The sequence below is a fragment of the Trichosurus vulpecula genome, chromosome 2, assembly GCF_011100635.1.
Source record: "Trichosurus vulpecula isolate mTriVul1 chromosome 2, mTriVul1.pri, whole genome shotgun sequence".
Classification (NCBI taxonomy): Eukaryota; Metazoa; Chordata; class Mammalia; order Diprotodontia; family Phalangeridae; genus Trichosurus; species Trichosurus vulpecula.
This window is the reverse complement of record NC_050574.1, coordinates 284,751,230-284,770,115: the sequence shown is the minus strand read 5'-3', so window position 1 is coordinate 284,770,115 and position 18,886 is coordinate 284,751,230. Positions and strand designations below refer to the sequence as shown.

At 37.1% G+C, this 18,886-nt stretch overlaps 1 pseudogene; it reads left to right on the top strand.

The window, feature by feature from the left end:
• The first annotated feature begins 10,813 nt into the window (after window positions 1-10,813).
• LOC118837019 overlaps window positions 10,814-18,886 on the top strand; it is a 78,909-nt pseudogene continuing 70,836 nt past the window's right edge.

Genomic DNA, 18,886 nt, shown 5'->3' with positions numbered 1-18,886 from the left:
AAAGCTTTGTCAGTGGTAGAGACATTTACTTGAGCAACAAGGCTGAACTTTGTGAACATGTTTTTATTTTGTACAGCCTTCCCTCTATCTCAGAGTTCACCACAAATATGCAATCCATACAATTCTTTTTAATACTAAGAGTGAGCTCTAGCTCTGTATTGGATGCTCACATTGAGGTCGTACTTACATGGTGTCAAATTTTCCTGATAGAAAGTGGATAGTTCACATCTTGGAGTCAAATATTACCCTTATATCAGTGATACCAATGTCAGGGGTCAGGGTTCCATCTTAGGGACTGTCATACTTACTTGACTGGTCCTTCAAAAAGAATCATTTTGCCAGACAGCTTCACAGTCTGGAGCCAACTCTACATTTGTAAAGGACATAGACAATAATATTTCAGAGCAATGTTTTATGGAAACAAAACAAGTAAGTGATCTTTCTTTGCAAAGTTCTTCAATGTAGTTTATCTATATTACTTAAGGTATAATGATAGATGGACTTAAAGTCAGGATAACATAAGTGCAAATGTCTTTATCACTTACTAACTATATGTCATTTAACTTCTTTCTGCCTCAGTTTCCAGCATTGTTGGTGAGGAGAAAATGAGATCATATGTATAAAGTTCTTTGGAAACCTCAAAGCATTATACAAATATTAGTTGTTATCATTGTCATCATTCTGATATCAGTCTCTGTATTAGGCCCTTAAAACAAATATCTGATGCTCCACTCCCATTGCCCCACCCTACCAAAAAAAATCCGATAAATCTTGAGTATAGCTCCCTCACTGATGCTTTCTGTAGTTGGATTCCTCTAGTGTCCTTGGGTATCTCCCTAACATTCAGTTTTACCTACTGTGTTTCACTATAAAAATTTGGAAGGTCTAGCTGATGTCGTGGTTCTCCCCACAGTGCTCACCATTCTAGAAACTCTATACCATACCATGAATTTCCCTTTATTAAGCTATATCTCTTGTATTTTTTCAGGACTTATCACTCTCTCTAGGAATACAGACTGGTGGAGAAGTATTACTTTTCACAGAGTAACATCCACCCTCTTAAAGTATCCAGCAGGGGTTGGTTAGATCACAAAGGAATTGATATGGCTCACTGGGTGATTTTTAAAGAACCAAAAGCACTACATAAATGTTAGTAAATGCTCCATAGTTAGTACTCCATATTCTTCATGATTGCAATCAATATAGGATATCTAAACTGATGAACATTGATTTTCTATTTAAGATAATTTGGAAATGCATTTGACTGGATTGATGTCACCTGGCTGGTAATAAGTTTTATTTCATCTTTTAAATACATGATATTATGTATGTTATTACTGCATCTCAAATTTTTCTCATATTATGAAGTTTGGGAAACCATTGTATCAGAAATGCTGTTAAAACAGTAACTACTCTTTTAATCTGGATAACGTTTGATTATGAGATGACCTGTTAAAAGAATGTGGTCAAAGTGTTAGAAAAGAACTTAAATATTTGATGGGGTATATTTTGCTTTAATAACAATAATAGCTTACTCTTGGGAGAAAAAAGTAGCAAAGTCCTCTTCAAGTCATCCTTATCTGTGAGGTTCCTTGGGACTTTCTACTTGGGTAGGATCATAAGTTCTTAATCAGCCTTAATGACTGTAAGACTTGTAAAGTTCTAAAGTACTTAATTTGGGAAACTATGATCACACTCAGTCAAATTAAAGTATTTATAGGTTTACTTGTACTAAAGCATTTTATTCAATAGATTATTTGGTTATCACTTATGAAAACTATAAAGTTGTACCTGTTAATAGACTGCATTGAAGCTACATCTTTCAACCAACTTAGTAATAACAGGCCTTATATTCAAAGATCTCAGTCATGACTTAGGGTGAATAGGCAATACAGATTGGAGGCTTACTATAGTTAGATTTTTTCTGGGGCTTTGAGTCAGCTGTCAGGTATTCACTGAATATACAAAAATTCTAGAATGTGGCTATTCTTCATTTTTAAATGAACAAATTAGATGTCCTTATACTGTCTCATTGTTCACTATTATTAAATCATGATAAAAATAATAACCACCTAGCCCTATGCTGTGATTAGTGAAAATTTGCTGTTTGAGGTAGAATCTTTTGATATTGTAATTTGATATTGTTCTCAATTTTATGTCAGATATGGTTGTCCAGATTGTCATTAATCCAATAGTCTACTATTCAAGAGGAAAGTGATGTACTGCCCAAAGGGAGTACAGTTTGAGAATTGATACAAGTGGATGTCTGTCCCTGAGAAAAGCTGAGGGGATGACCTTGTGTAGGCAAAATTAGGAACCTCGTGACTCAGTTTCTCATTGTGCTCTTTCCTTTCTGAACAGTAAACTTTCCCACCTGGTTAATTTCCAAGCCTGACTATGGTACCCTGTGAATAATGTGGAACTTCGATACATGGTTAGCCAATAACTATGACTCTTGCCTGGAATCAAACGGAGCTAAGGGTGTTAGTTTTACCCTTTTATGGCTTATGTCAGATCAGTCTGTGCCCTAGAGGAGACGGTCTTGATATCATCATCATAACAATTTCCCTCCTTTTTCTTTCAGAGCAGATTTCTAAAATCAGAGCTGGTGAGTGTTGGAAGTTTTGTTGTAATAGCAAATCTATTAATTAATAGATTAATATTAAAACATCTTTGAGTTACTAATAATAGGATGCAAATATGAAAGGTCTTGTTTTCAATCTGAATTTCTCATCAATTCCATATCCTAAGCAAATGAGTTCTTGGGCTTGCCATCCACTTGCTATTACTTATATATTCATGAATAAGATTAAGTCCTTGAAGTGTCTCATTCTTTGAGGATGATATGGGAGATAATATCCTCAAAAGGTAGAAATAAGACAAAGATTTAAAAGTTTTCTAATGAAATGGAGCAGAAAGCAACAGGATCAGACTGTTTTATCTGGTAATGATAATTAGGAGGCATATGAGAGTCAGCATGATATAGTGGATAGGTAGATGGTCTCTAAATCTAGTAGACTTGAATTGAAATTCTGTTTCTAACACATACTGAATGTGTAACACTGAGCAAGTCACTTAATCTCTGTGTCCCAACAAACTTTTTTTTAAATCATTATTTATTTACTTAATATTTTTAGTTTTCAGCATTAATTTTCACAAAAGTTTGAATTACAAATTTGCTCCCCATTTCTACCCTCCTCCCACTCCAAGATGACACATATTCTGATTGCCCCATTCCCCAGTCAGCCCTCCCTTCTGTCACCCCACTACCCTCCATCCCCTTTTCCCTTATTTTCTTGTAGGGCAAGATATGTTTTTATGCCCCATTGCCTATGTATTTTATTTCCTAGTTGAATGCAAAAACTTTTTTTTGAACATCTGCTTTTAAAACTTTGAGTTCCAAATTCTCTCCCCTCTTCCCTCCCCACTCGCCCTCCCTAAGAAGGCAAGCAATTCAACATAGGCCACATGTGTATCATTATGCAAAACCCTTCCACAATACTCATGTTGTAAAAGACTAACTATGTTTTGCTTCTTGCTATCCTATCCCCCTTTATTCAATTTTCTCCCTTGACCCTGTCCCTTTTCAAAGTGTTTGCTTTTGGTTACCTCCTCCCCCTATCTGCTCTCCCTTCTATCATCCACTCTTTTTTTATCTCCTTCCTCCTTCTTTCCTGTGGGGTAAGATACCCAAATGAGTGTGTATGTTATTCCCTTCTCAGGTCAAATCTGATAAGAGCCAGATTCAGTCATTCTCCCTCACCTGCCCCTCTTCCCTCCCAACAGAACTGCTTTTTCTTGCCACTTTTATGTGGGACAATTTACCCCCTTCTATCTTTTCCTTTCTCCCTCTCTTAATATATTCCTCTCTCATCCCTTAATTTGATTTTTTTTAGATATCATCCCTTCATATTCAACTCACCCTGTGAGTTGTGCCCTCTCTCTCTCTCCATATAGATAGATAGATAGATAGATATACACACACACACACATATGTATAACATATATATGTGTAATATATATATATATATATATTTCCCTTCAGCTACCCTAATACTGAGGTCTCATGAATTATACACATCATCTTTCCATGTAGGAATGTAAACAAAACAGTTCAACTTTAGTAAGTCCCTTATGAGAAAGCTTGAAAGTCCCCTATTTTATTAAAAATCCATATTTTGCCTTGGAGCATGATAGTCAGTTTTGCTGGATAGGTGATTCTTGGTTTTAATCCTAACTCCATTGACCTCCAGAATATCATATTCCAAGCCCTTTGATCCCTTAAGGTTGAAGCTGCCAGATCTTGTGTTATTCTGATTTTGTTTCCACAATACTCAAATTGTTTCTTTCTGGCTGCTTGTAGTATTTTCTCCTTGATGTGGGAGCTCTGGAATTTGGCGACAATATTCCTAGGAGTTTTCTTTTGGGGATCTTTTTCAGGAGGCAATCAGTGGATTCTTTCAATTGCTATTTTAACCTCTGGCTCTATCAGGGCTGTTTTCCTTGATAATTTCTTGAAAGATGATATCTAGGCTCTTTTTTTGATCATGGCTTTCAGGTAGTCCAATACTTTTTAAATTATTTCTCCTGGATCTATTTTCCAGGTCAGTGGTTTTTCCAATGAGATATTTCACATTGTCTACCATTTTTTCATTCCTTTGGTTCTGTTTTATAATATCTTGATTTCTCATAAAGTCACTAGCTTCTACTTGCTCCAATCCAATTTTGAAGGTAGTATTTTCTTCAGTGGTCTTTTGGACCTCCTTTTCCATTTGCCTAATTCTGCCTTTCAAGGCATTCTTCTCCTCATTGGCTTTTTGGAGCTGTTTTTACTTTTGAGTTAGTCTATTTTTTAAGGTATTATTTTCTTCAGTATTTTTGGGTCTCCTTTAGCAAGTCATTGACTTGTTTTTCGTGATTTTCTCACATCACTCTCACTTCTCTTCCCAATTTTTCCTCTACTTGTATAACTTGCTTTTCCAAATCATTTTTGAGTTATTCCATGGCATGAGACCAGTTCATGTTTTTCTTGGAGGCTTTTGATGTAGACTCTTTGACTTTGTTGACTTCTTCTGGCTGTATGTTACGGTCTTCTTTGTCACCAAAGAAAGATTCCAAAGTCTGAGTCTGAATATGAGTCCATTTTTGCTGCCTGGCCATGTTCCCAGGCAACTACTTGACCCTTGAGTTTTTGGTCGGGGTGTGACTGCTTGTAGAGTAGAAAGTACTTTGCCCCAAGCTTGAGGAGCTGCACTGTTGTTTTCAGAGCTATTTCTACACAGTAAGCTCTGCCACACCAGTGCTTCTCCTCCCCCAAGAACTGCCAACCAGAACCACAACTCAGATCTTAAGCAGGCTCTGCACTCCTGCTCTGATCAGCCACTTAATTCCTCCCACCAGGTGGGCCTGGGGCCTGAAGCAACTTTATCTGTGGTTCTGTAGCTGCACCACCTCCACGGCCCTAGGGTGGTGGCCAAACTGCAAACACCTTTCACTCTGTCCCCACAGCTTTTCCCACTTATCTTCTCTGTTGTCTTTGGTGTTTGTGGATTGAGAAGTCTGGTAACTGCCACAGCTCACTGATTCAGGGCACTAGGGCCTGTTTTGCCTGCCTCCTGGTCTGGTTGGTCTAGGCATGGATCCTGCTGGGCTCTGCTCTGCTCCCAGCTCCTTGTGATAGACCTTATCCAGTGACCATCCAGGCTTTCCTGGGCTCACACCCTGCTTCCCTCTGCTATTTTGTGGGTTCTGCAGTTCTAGAATTTGTTCAGAGCCATTTTATAGGTGTTTGGAGGGTCCTGGGGGAGAGCCCTAGTCAAGTCCCTGCTTTCAGGCTGCCACCTTGGCTCCGTGCCCCACCCCCCCGCCCCCCAATAAACTTTTTAAGGCTATAAGTTTCAGAGAAAGTGCTGATTTACATTTTTAAAGGAAGGACCTTACAGAAGTACCCCAAACCAATGAAATCACAGCATTAGTCTAATAACAACAACAGTAAAAATAATAGCCATATAGTGTCTTATGCTTCCAAAACACTAGCACTTTATTTACATCTCATTTGAGGCTCACAATAACCTTGTGAGATAAATAGTAATACCTTCATTTTCTGGAACTCAAGATGAAATTACAAACTAATATATTAAAAAGCAAGGAAATATTTTTTCTCTAAAATAGCATTCTTCCAAGCTATGAAACAATGAAAAAGATGGATTTTCAACAAGAGGAAAGAATCTGAGCCTTTCCTTCAGAATAAATCAAAGGTCAGCTAGCCATTTGATATGAACATTTATCCAACAAAAGAAGCAAAAAAGTTAAAGGAGGTTATATGGCAGGAAAAGACCAAGCAGTTAAACAAATGCTTATATCTTTCTATTGCATTTTGTAACTTTCACCTTGTTTGGAGATCATTGAGAGAAAAGGAAAAAAAAGTATCTTTTCATAAACTTTAAAAAGAATGTCATAGGAACAGAGAAGAGGGGAAGGATGATAAGGTGAATTTATATCTCTTAGACTAGAATTCATGTTACCTAATTCATGAATTAATTTTTCCAGACCTAAGTATGCGCAGGGTCCTTTCTTCAAATAGGAAATGAAGAAAGCACGGACATGTCTAGCCTAAAAGATCTGGGGAGAAAGTTGGAAGGGAATAGGGGAGTAGATCTTCGGTGTGAGGATTGGAATGAAGTTCCTTTTGTACATAAGGAATGTTCTCTGAAAACTTCACAGTGTTTTCCTGTGGAATATAGTGGAGAGTCAAAGGCCTCACTACAGGTTCCAGTCATCGAGAGGAGACATTTCAGGCACATTTCTGAACATGTGAGGCTCTACTTAAGACTATATCCCACAATAGAAAAGGAGGAATCTGAATCCCTAGGCATGCCTGGCACAAAGGGCAAGTAGAAGGTATACACAGGGTTTCAGAGAGGATATAGATGATATAGATGACACCTTGATGTACAAGTGATAAATGCAAGGTTGAGCTCATGTCCCAGTATTCTAAGCAAAGAAATTAATTGTTATATTTCTTTTAGTACCTTCCCCTGTCTCCTTCATTTATTAATATTTTGGGAAATAGACAGCTCAGGGGTGGATATTCAAGCAAAGAAGTATGGAGATCCCTAATTGTACTAGTAATTGGTCTAGATAAAACAGGGGACAAGGCTTTTTGCCTTAAATAGGAATGATAGAGAAAATGAAGAACATTTTTCTGCAAAGCTCACGAATGGAAAGATCATTTTCTAAGGAAACCTAGGAGAAAAGAGTATAGAATTAATATTTTTGGAAAGCATACAAGAAATTAATATTATTTATACTAAGAGATTAGGATTGTGGTGGTGGGAGGTGGTAAAGGGAAGATTCTGGACCATACCCTTTTTTGATTTGAGAAAGGAGAGAAAGAGAGGGAAACAAAGAAAGAAACACAGAGAGAATGAAAATAAAATTAGATTCAAGGAATTAGGGCTTAAGATAATGGGAGGAAAGTAGGGTCAAATTTCTGTTAGTAAAGCCAATCTTAAAGACCTAACGCCATTCTAAAAGAGAAAAAAGTAATAATATAGCAGAATCTAATGTAGAAAAACACAAAATCAAAAACTACAATACTAGATGTAAAAGAATTAAACTTCCCAATAAAGCAATAAAGATTGGCAGAATGGCTAAGAAAACAAAATCAAATAATTACTTGCTTTATAAAAACACATTTAAACTGCAAAAACATATATGGAATGAAAAGTATGTGTGGGAATAAATTTATTTTGATGATCTTAAAAAGGAGCTGCAATTGCTTGAGATATGACAATAAATATCAATACTGTCAGAAACAAACAGAAATTGCATTATTCTTAGGCAATATCATAATTAAATAGATTTAAATTCTCAAAGGAAAAGTTAATTGAACAAAGAAACTGATAGCTATACAGTAACTCTAGATGACTTTAATATGCCTCTTTGAGAGCTCAGTTAATGCAACAAAAAGCTAAACTAGAAAGAAATTGAATAGTTAGAAAAATTTAGATGTCTATTGCCTCTTTCTCTTCCCTCCTAGCATTAGATGATACTTTCACAAAAATCAGTTCTATACTAGGACATAAAACAATCTTTTACAAATGTAGAAAGGCAGAAATATTAAGTGGATTTTTAAATATAATGAAATACAGTAATCAGTGAAGGAAGTAGGGACAAAAAATATAGAACTTGGAGGAAAGGGGTGATTTAAGGGGTAACAGATGACATAAAGCCAAAAAAATCAATAAAATATTTTTTTACAAAAGTGTAGACAAAAATGGAGACTAGATGATTATTTAAAAGAGAATGGTAAGACAACATAATATTTATGGGATGCAGCTGATGTAAACCTTAGGGAAATTTTTATTGCCAAAAAAAAGATTTAGAAAGATTAAAGGAGTTAATTTATTACGATTTTTTAAAACTAAAAAATTGACAAATTGACAACCCTAACATAAAAAAAAAGAAATCTAAGGACAGATAAAATTGAAAATAGAAAGACTACTGAACTAATAAATAAAACAAAACTGTTTTCAAGAGATTAACAAAATCAATAAATTGTTATCAGCTCATTTTATTTAAAGAAAGTGAAAATCAAATTGCCAATATTAAAAAAATTAAAGCAAGGTGATTTCATAACAATAAGGTAATGAAGAGAATTATAGGACACTAACTATGCACCAGTAAATAGAACATAGAGGAAATTGTTAGTTATCTATTTAAAAAAATACACAGATTAACATAATACGAAGTCCTAAGCAAAACTTCAGAAAATGAATTCAAATGAGAAATAAACTACCATCTGCTATTAATTGGAACAATGTATAAGAGTAAGGGATATTCCCAAATACATAAGTGGTCAAAGCAAATAGTTTTCTACTGAAAAATGTAAGTAAATCATTTGAAAAATGTTACAAATAATTAATAACAAGAGAAAACACCAACTCTGATTTCATGTCGTACCTAGCACATTGGCAGAAATGTCAAAATACAGAAATAGTCAAGATTAAATGGGTTGTAAAAAGATGAGAATTTTCATACAATTTTTATGGAACTTCAAATTTGCCTAACTGTTCTAAAAAACACATTTGAATCATTTAAGAAAAATTCCCATTCTACTTGTATCCTCTGATTCAGTCAATCTCACTAATAGTGGTGTGCTTCAAGGAGGTTAGCAGCAGAAGGAAAGTCCCTGTGAATACAAAAATTTGTCATAGTAGCATTTTTGTAGCCGCAACAAGCTGGAAACAAAGTATGTGCCACGGATTGGAGAATGGTCAAACAAATAGTAGATGACTGTAATGTAATATCATAATGCCAGGAAATAAAGATACAAAGAATTAAGAAAAACAGAAGGACATAGATCAAAGAAAGGAGAACCCAGAGAAAGTACACAATGACACAATAAAAATCAAATCAATTAGAGACCAATTTGGTTACACATAAATGTGCTAAACATTCTTCCTTGTTAGATATCATAAGGGTGAATGAAATGTTACATGTATTAGATGAAATTACCTTTTCTGACATCTTTATTGAACATTTGTTGAGTAGAGGATAATAAAGGTATTCTTATGGGGGAGGAGACAATGTTGTTTGGAAAAGACAGTGTCCAACATACAACACTAAAAAAAAATAGCCTATACTTTCAGTTAGTAGCAGAGATTTGGGGGAGTATTGGGCAAATGATAATTTCAATAATTTTAGTCAAGTACTTAAAAGAGCTAATTTAGAAGTGGTCAGAGTATTTTAAAAGGTCCTGAGCAATTTGTGAATATCCTATACTGAAAGAGAAACAGCCCTCCCAGGTATCAGAAGAGGGAGCTTGGTCAAGAGTTGGCATCATATCTGGATCTGGATTCTCAAAAATGACTTGTTGAAAGCTAAAAAATAAATGAAAATCCTTCTTTTTACAACCTGCTGTGGAAGCCAGGGCAATAGAAAAGGGGAATAATTCGGTCTAGTATATTATTTTTGGAGTTGGTATACAAAACTGTAACTTTTGCCAGACCATACGATCTAGAGTTGGAGTAAATATTAGAGATTTCTACTCCAGGGGCTTGAGCTTCATTATTCAGATGATGATAGTGAGACCAAGAAGAATTAAGTAACCCACGACATCTGGATTTAAACCAAAGTCCTCTGTCTCTTAATTCATTACTTCCCCCCTCTCCATTCTGCTATAAAGCAAAATCCTGTTTCCCTTAGTGACAAAGACTTTGCCTACAACAAAGGAAGCTTCTTCCAGCTGACTTCAACAGAATGATTTTGGTTTGGTTTATTTTACTTTGCTTTGCCTAACCAACTATTATGCTGAGAAAACTGCATTGGTACATCCCCTCCCCTCACTAAAGGAGAGTGTTGGAGATGGAGAAGGGGAAGATTTCATATGAAATTATCAGCAAGTCTAGTAGACAGAGAGTAGCATCCAAAACCGTCTGCTAGAAAAAGAATCATTGCATATGACACTCTAAGTACCTAGGAACTTATTTACATAATCATTAGGATAAAGTTGCTTATTAATTGGTTCTGTTCATTTCCCAAGAATTCTGATTTGTCTTCCACAATCTTTCAACAAATCAAAGGCGCAGAGCCAAGAAGGCGGCTGGAAAGCAGGGACTAGCATGAGCTCCCCGCCAAGCCCCTCCAAAAACCTATAAAAATGGCTTTGAACCAATTCCAGAACTGCAGAACCCAGAAAATAGCAGAGGGAAGCAGGGCTCCAGCCCAGGACAGCCTGGATGGTCTCTGGGTGAGGTCTATCCCACATGGAGCTGGGAGGCGAGCAGAGTGGAGCAGAGCAGAACTCAGCATGCGCTGCGCGGACCAACCAGACGATGAGCCAGGCATAGCGCGCCCTAGCGCCCTGAATCAGTGAGCTGCAGCAGTTACCAGACTTCTCAACCCACAAACACCAAAGACAACAGAGAAGGTTAGTGGGAAAAGCTGCGGGAGTAGAAGGAGTTTGTGGTTTGGCCACCACCCCAGGGGCAGCGGAAGTAGGGCAGCTACAGAACTACAGCTGCAGTTACTTCTGGCCCCAGGCCCACCTGGTGGGAGGAATTAAGTGGCAGATCAGAGCAGGAGTGAAGAGCCTGGTGAATATCTAAATCCAGTCTGGGCTGGGGGTTCCTGGGGAAGGAGGAGCACTGGTGTGGCAGAGCTGGCGCATCCCCCCAGGCATGGAACATAGTTCTCTTAACTCTACAAGCAGTCATACCCCACTGAAAAACTCAAGGGTCAAGTTAATTGGCTGGGAATATGGCCAGGCAGCGAAAACGCAACCAGATTCAGTCTCAGACTCTGGAATCTTTCTTTGGGGACAAAGAAGACCAAAACATACAAACAGAAGAAGTCAACAAAGTGCAAGAGCCTACACCAAAAGCCTCCAAGAAAAACATGAACTGCTCCCAGGTCATGGAAGAGCTCAAAAAGGATTTGGAAAAGCAAGTTAGAGAAGTAGAGGAAAAATTGGGAAGAGAAATGAGAAGGATGCGAGAAAACCATGAAAAACAAGTCAATGACTTGCTAAAGGAGACCCAAAAAAATACTGAAAAATATACTGAAGAAAACAACAACTTAAAAAATAGACTAACTCAAATGGCAAAAGAGCTCCAAAAACCCAATGAGGAGAAGAATGCCTTGAAAGGCAGAATTAGGCAAATGGAAAAGGAGGTCCAAAAGACCACTGAAGAAAATACTACCTTAAAAATTAGACTGGAGCAAGTGGAAGCTAGTGACTGGATGAGAAATCAAGATATTATAAAACAGAACCAAAGGAATGAAAAAATGGAAGACAATGTGAAATATCTCATTGGAAAAACCACTGACCTGGAGAATAGATCCAGGAGAGATAATTTAAAAATTATTGGACTACCTGAAAGCCATGATCAACAAAAGAGCCTAGATGTCATCTTTCAAGAAATTATCAAGGAGAACTGCCCTGATATTCTAGAGCCACAGGGCAAAATAGAAATTGAAAGAATCCACCGATCACCTCCTCAAATAGACCTCAAAAAGAAATCTCCTAGGAATACTGTCGCCAAATTCCAGAGCTCCCAGATCAAGGAGAAAATATTGCAAGCAGCCAGAAAGAAACAATTTGAGTATTCTGGAAACCCAATCAGAATAACCCAAGATCTAGCAGCTTCTACATTAAGAGATCAAAGGGCTCGGAATACGATATTCCGGAGATCAATGGAGCTAGGATTAAAACCAAGAATCACCTATCCAGCAAAACTGAGTATTATGCTCCATGTCAAAATATGGATTTTTAATAAAATAGAGGACTTTCAAGCTTTCTCGGTGAAAAGACCAGAGCTGAATAGAAAATTTGACTTTCAAACACAGGAATCAAGAGAAGCATGAAAAGGCAATCAAGAAAAAGAAGAAGAAAAAGAAATTGCAAGGGACTTACTAAAGTTGAACTGTTTTGTTTACATTCCTACATGGAAAGATGATGTGTATGATTCATGAGACCTCAGTATTAGGGTAGCCGAAGGGAATATGCATATATATATATATATATATATATATATATATATATATACATATATATGTTTATGGATATATATATATGTATATGTGAGTGTGTGTGTATGTATATATAATATATATATGTATATATATATATATATATATATATATAGAGAGAGAGAGAGAGAGAGAGAGAGAGAGAGGGCACAGGGTGAGTTGAAGATGAAGGGAAGATATCTAAAAGAAATAAAATCAAATTAAGGGATGAGAGAGGAATATATTGAGAGAGGGAGATAGGGAGAGATAGAATGGGGTAAATTATCTTGAATAAAAGTGGCAAGAAAAAGCAGTTCTGCAGGAGGGGAAGAGAGGGCAGGTGAGGAAGAATGAGTGAATCCTGCTCTCATCAAATTTGACCTGAGGAGGGAATACCATACATACTCATTTGGGTATCTTACCCCACAGGAAAAAAGGAGGAAGAAGATAAAAAAAAGGGGGGATGATAGAAGGGAGGGGAGATGGGGGTGGAGGTAATCAAAAACAAACATGAAAGGGGACAGGGCCAAGGGAGAAAATTCAATAAAGGGGGATAGGTTAGGAAGGAGCAAAATATAATTAGTCTTTCACAACATGAGTGTTGTGGAAGGGTTATACATAGTGATATGCATGTGGACTATGTTGAATTGCTTGACTTCTTAGGGAGGGTGGGTGGGAAGGGAAGAGGGGAGAGAATTTAGAACTCAAAGTTTTAAAAACAGATGTTCAAAAACAAAAAAAAAAAGTTTTTGCATGCAACTAGAAAATAAGATACACAGGCAATGGGGTGTAGAAATTTATCTTGCCCTACAAGAAAGGAAGGGAAAAGGGGATGGGAGGGGAGTGGGGTGACAGAAGGGAGGGCTGACTGGGGAACAAGGCAACCAGAATACACGCCATCTTGGAGTGGGGGGGAGGGTAAAAATGGGGAGAAAATTTGTAATTCAAACTCTTGTGAAAATCAATGCTGAAAACTAAATAAAAAAAAATTAAAAAAAAAACAAATCATGTTTCCTTCATGTATATATGTAGTTATATGGAGTCCAACATATGTCTACGTATATGTACAGAGAGAAAGAGGGGAGAGAGGGATACAGACAGACAGAAAGACAGAGGAGAGAGAGATAGAGAAGCACAGACAGAACTGCATGCATATAAGAACAGATTTTAGGTAGTGAGTTTCACAGATTTTCTAGGCAAGGGCTACAAGTCAGAGAAATAAGAAATCCTCCAAAGTATACTTTGGCCTTTCATGTTGCAAAAGCCTCTGACATAGGTATTATATGAGCATAGATGGATGTCAAAATATTTACACCAACTCTAACATCCAGAGCTGGTATTTGACATGTGGAAAAATGCTAGAAAGAAAAAAGAAAGAAGAAGACATAAACCCGGGACCTCAGAAATACTTATCATTTTTTTAATTAGAAAATGGATAATTCTTACCCAGAGCATGTTCAAGCAGAGTTCTGTCTCCATTTGAAAATATTTTGTGCCATATATCACCTAATCCTCTATTTCATATGGGAAAAAGAAAGTATCTACCTTGAACCAGAACAAAAACAATGTGGCCCGAATCATCAGTTTTAAGACTCAACCAGAGAAAATCAAGACAAATATTGAAGGGGGCAGGGAGGAGGGAGTCATTTTAAATGGGTATACTTCCAGGCATTTGCCTCAAAAAATAAAAGATGGGCTTATCTTACCTTATCTTATATTTAAAAGAACCAATATCTGTTAGCTTTCTAGGCTGATGAGATTTCTGCTTGTAATTTTATAGGGAAAGCAGAATAACACAATTAAGGGAAGAATACACATTTGTTTTAAAAACAAATCAGATTTCTACTTTTGCATTAAAAAAACACTTCTACAAATAGTATCAGAAATATAATAAATTTCCAAAACTAATCGGCTTCACACAAGCCTAGCTAATGAGTGTCATTTGGGTCATATCCTCACATTGCAAATAAATGTTATTGTTTATCAGCCAAACACTTTCTTCAATAAACTTTCTGCACAGCTATTCCTACTTTCCCCATTTGTCATTTAATATTCCTTTTTTGATTTAGCAAACTACTTTCTCTTGTGCCTTCCCTACACCTAATGGAAACTTTTAAATGCTGATAGTAGCTAATTCCCAGACCTTGTAATTGAAAACTAAGCCAGAAGGAAGACTAAATTTCAAAGACACTGACACTATCATTCTTCATAACCCCAAAATAGATCTACCCCTTGAGATACTCCAAATTCTGTGGATACAAAGCTCTGTCTGTCAAAAATCCCCAATGCAACTCACAAAGAAGCATTTATCTGCATTCTTGTGACAAAGACTATCCTTTCTCCGGCCCAACCATGTAAGCAGCATGATTTCTACTTCTATTGATTCATGAGGTATTAGTATGTTTAATTCCCTTGAAGTCCCTTGAATTAATTGAATTCAACTTGATTTATGAACTATCTTTTCTTTTCTATCAAGCCATTAAATCAAGCATATTATAACATTTAGAATATGTATGTAGGTAACAATGGTAAATGTCATACAAACGATTCAGGTAATGGTGGCCAGGAAAGGGGATTTTGATCTCGAAAGTCATAGGAATTATAAGACACACTCTTTCCAAAAGTAAGAATATTATTGATTTTGTTTATTTAATTAATGGAACAAGAGAAGAAAGCAAAAATAAGTAGAACAGTGCTCCATGGCAAGCAGATGACAAGATGCTCTGGACAGACAACTAGATGGTTGAAAGAGATGCAAAGGTAAAGCATGGGCCGGTATCTAGGGCAACCAGGAATTATGAAAGAAGTTACATTTTTTTCTAGTTTGCATTCACCCAGTCACTAAACAACTCATTGGACCCTAGGGTAGGGACTCAAACAATGAGTGAATTAACTTCCCTGAGAGACTTGGGGCAAGCATTTGGGAGGTCCAGGATACAGAGGTACAGATCTGGAGTAGATGATGCAATTCCAGATAGGGAGAAGCAGGGCAGTGGGCAGTGGTAGCAGGCAGGTGGCAAGAAGATGGGAAGATAACTGAATGGCTGTATTTCATTTAATACCATTGAACCCTTTTTCCTAAAATTCTTTCTTCCTTTGCTCTGAGTGACACTGTGGTGGTTTGTTTTGTTTTACTTTGTTTTCCTCTTACCTACCTGGACACCCTTTCTTTGTCTTCTTCAATGTCACTTCTTCTTGTTCCAGCCCCCTGAAAACCGATGCTTCTCATTCTTTATGTCTTCACCTGTATGTTCTATGGGCACCTGAGCCCTAAAATATCAACCACCAAATACTATCTTCCTCCAAAAATGTCCTCCTATCTTCCCTAATTCTGTTAATGATGCCACTATCCTCCAATAACTTATGTTGGCAGAATCATCTTTGACCACTTTTCCTCCCCCTGCCCCAACTCAGTTTAACCATCACTAAGTTCCTCCATTTCTGTCTGCAACATTGCTAACATCTATCCTCATCTATCTTCTCTCCATTCATGCCACCACTATCCAGGTTCAAGGTCTTGTCATTTCTTTTCTTCTCTCTGGCAAAAGCCTTCAAATCTTCTCCATAATCCTAGTCTCTTGACTTCTTTAAGTTTATCCCAAATCACTCTGCCAGATGAAGTTTTCTAAAGGATGCCTCTGAATTTACCACCTCAAACCCATCAATGTTTCCTCATCATCTACCAAATAAAGTCCATAATCTGTTGTGTAGTTTGCAAGGTCCTCTAAAATTCAGCTCCACCCTGCCTTTACTGGTGGATCATCACCAGTCATTGTGACCTTTGTTTTGTCGCTGGACTTTGATGACTCTAGAGGAGAAAGTGAGGCTGACAACTTTGCACAGCTCTGCTTCACTTAAATCTAAGCCAGGAGCAAGTCAAGACATCACCCTCACGGTGTCATTTATCCTCTTCAAGAATGAAGTAACAACTACAACAACCTTTACTGGTCTAATTTCCCACTACCTCTTCCCCCTTTTACACATCTCATAGTCCAGTCAAACAGGACTATTCTCTTTGAACATGCACTATACTTTACGAACTTTGTGTCTTTGCTCTACCATGCCCTCCTAGAATGTATTCCCTCTGCTCTCTTCTCCCAAGTTCTTCTGATTATTTTTTATCTTAGTTCAAAACTCAGTTCATGTCATCTTTTTCTGTAAACTCCTGATCAACCTCAGAGAAAGTGGTCTCTTCCTACTCTGAACCAACATAAGACTTTGTTGCCAGCATAGGAAACCAAGATGCCTCTTTAATTGTATTTTAAAGCTGTTCCCTGAAACCACAGTTATTTGTCCACATATCTTTTATCAATCACTAAAATATAATTTCTATGAGAACATGAGTCATAATATTTCCTTTTGTGTTTCTTTATGAAAAATATCTTATATATTATGAATATTAAGTAAATATTTGGTGATGAATGAATGAAGCATTTATTAAGTGCTTGCTATGTGCAAAGCACTGTCGTAAGCATTGGTAATACAAATGGAAAATTACACAGTCCACCCTCTCAAGGAACTCATATTCTAATGGGTGGGACTATACACACACACACACACACACACATGATACAGTGCCTGGCACATAGTAGGTATTATATAAATATTTGTTGTTGTTATTATGATTGTATGGAAGGTTTCAGCTACAATCAGATTAAAAACGATCTTGCTAGCAGCTACTGTGACTGTATAAAACCAACAACAACCAGCACAAAGAGGGCTGCTAACATAGATTCCTTGATCTGCTTTTCTAAGGAAAGCAACTTTAAGGGGTTAACAATCTCAGTTTAATTAAACATACATATATCATTCACTTAGTTCTGGGAGAAAAGATCAGCTCCCTGAACTTCAAGGCAAATACAAACAGAAATTACAAACATCAACAGACAGACCTTGTCTGATTCAAATCACAATTCATAGTTACCAGAGAAACACCAGTATCTGTCTGGATTATCAAAGCCAGAGGACAGTTACAATGGCTTGCCCAGAGTCTCAACACTCCTTCCATGAGTGAGCCCCAAAAGTCAAACACCAAGTTCCCCTCAATTATATCCTGTTCGGAGCCCTGAGGGCTCTGACCTAACCCAGGCTGGGTGTGTGAAAGTTCCCCATCCTCTGTATCACACCATATATAAGTCAATGACTCCTGATTGCCTCAGTGCTGAGAAACAGCTGAGAAATATTCCAAAACAAAGACAGCAAAAGGTTTCCCACCAATTCAAATGAAGGGGAGATCTGATGGTCTTAGCATTCCAAAAGGGAAGGACAGGGAAAAGTCTGATTGCCTTAACAAGGAGTCATGGTCCTTAGCAGCAAAGCAAATATTAGTATATCATCTTGAATGTCATTTCCATTGATAAAATCATATCAGTTTCTGATATTTAGCCATTTAATTGTGCCAAGGAATTTGGTGGCAAGAACTTTCTTTTATGGGTCTTCAGTAGCTTATTAATAACACACCTTCAGAGTCAGTATCTAGTCTATGTCTCTACAAGAATAATTGCTTCCCAGTGATGAGGGTACAGTCTCTGGGAATCCCCTTGAACTCTCCTTGAATCTTCCCACTAGATCTGGCCTTTGTGTAAGGCCATAAACCTTTCATTATCTAGGCCCAAATCTCTACCTAGCCTAGCCCTCTATTGTCCAGCTGTTTCCCACCCTTGATCCTGATCAAAGTATCTATACCCTAGCTCTGTTACCCTAGCTCTCTCATTGTTTGTCATCTCCAGGTAGCCTTCAGCTACTTCCCACCCTACTCTTGCACAATTGGAGAGCAGTAAGGAATGAATAGAAACTTAAACTTATTTGGTGCTTATGTTTTGCCATCGAATAATTATATTTGTTAAAGCAATTGATTTTATATAGTCTGTTAGGTCTAAGATAAAGCTTGAAAGGAATGATAGTCATAGAATCCCAGATTTAGATGGGATATTAGAGATCATCTATTCTAACCCTTTATTTGAAGAATCAATCCCTTCTCCTACATCCCTGACAAATGGTCATTCAAACTTGTCTTAATTCTTCTCTATATTTTTTTCTATTATTATGATTAATTAATAGGATTCAAAGAGAGGTGTTTTAGCTCCCAATGACCAAATCCACAGGTGCATTCTAGGAAAGACTCTTGAAGACAAGGACTCAGTTCTTTTTGTATATTGCCTCTCTAGTGTCTAGCATACACAAGTAAGTGCTGAATAAGTTCTTATTGAATCAAATTGAATTTGTTAGGATTATTGTCATTCCATAGTATAGCATAGTATTAACATGTGGATTCAGAGTCAAGAAGACCTGGGCTCAAATACATACATTAATCCATACTGTTTCTGTGGCCCTAGACAAGTCACTTAACATCTCAATGGCCCAGACAACTCCC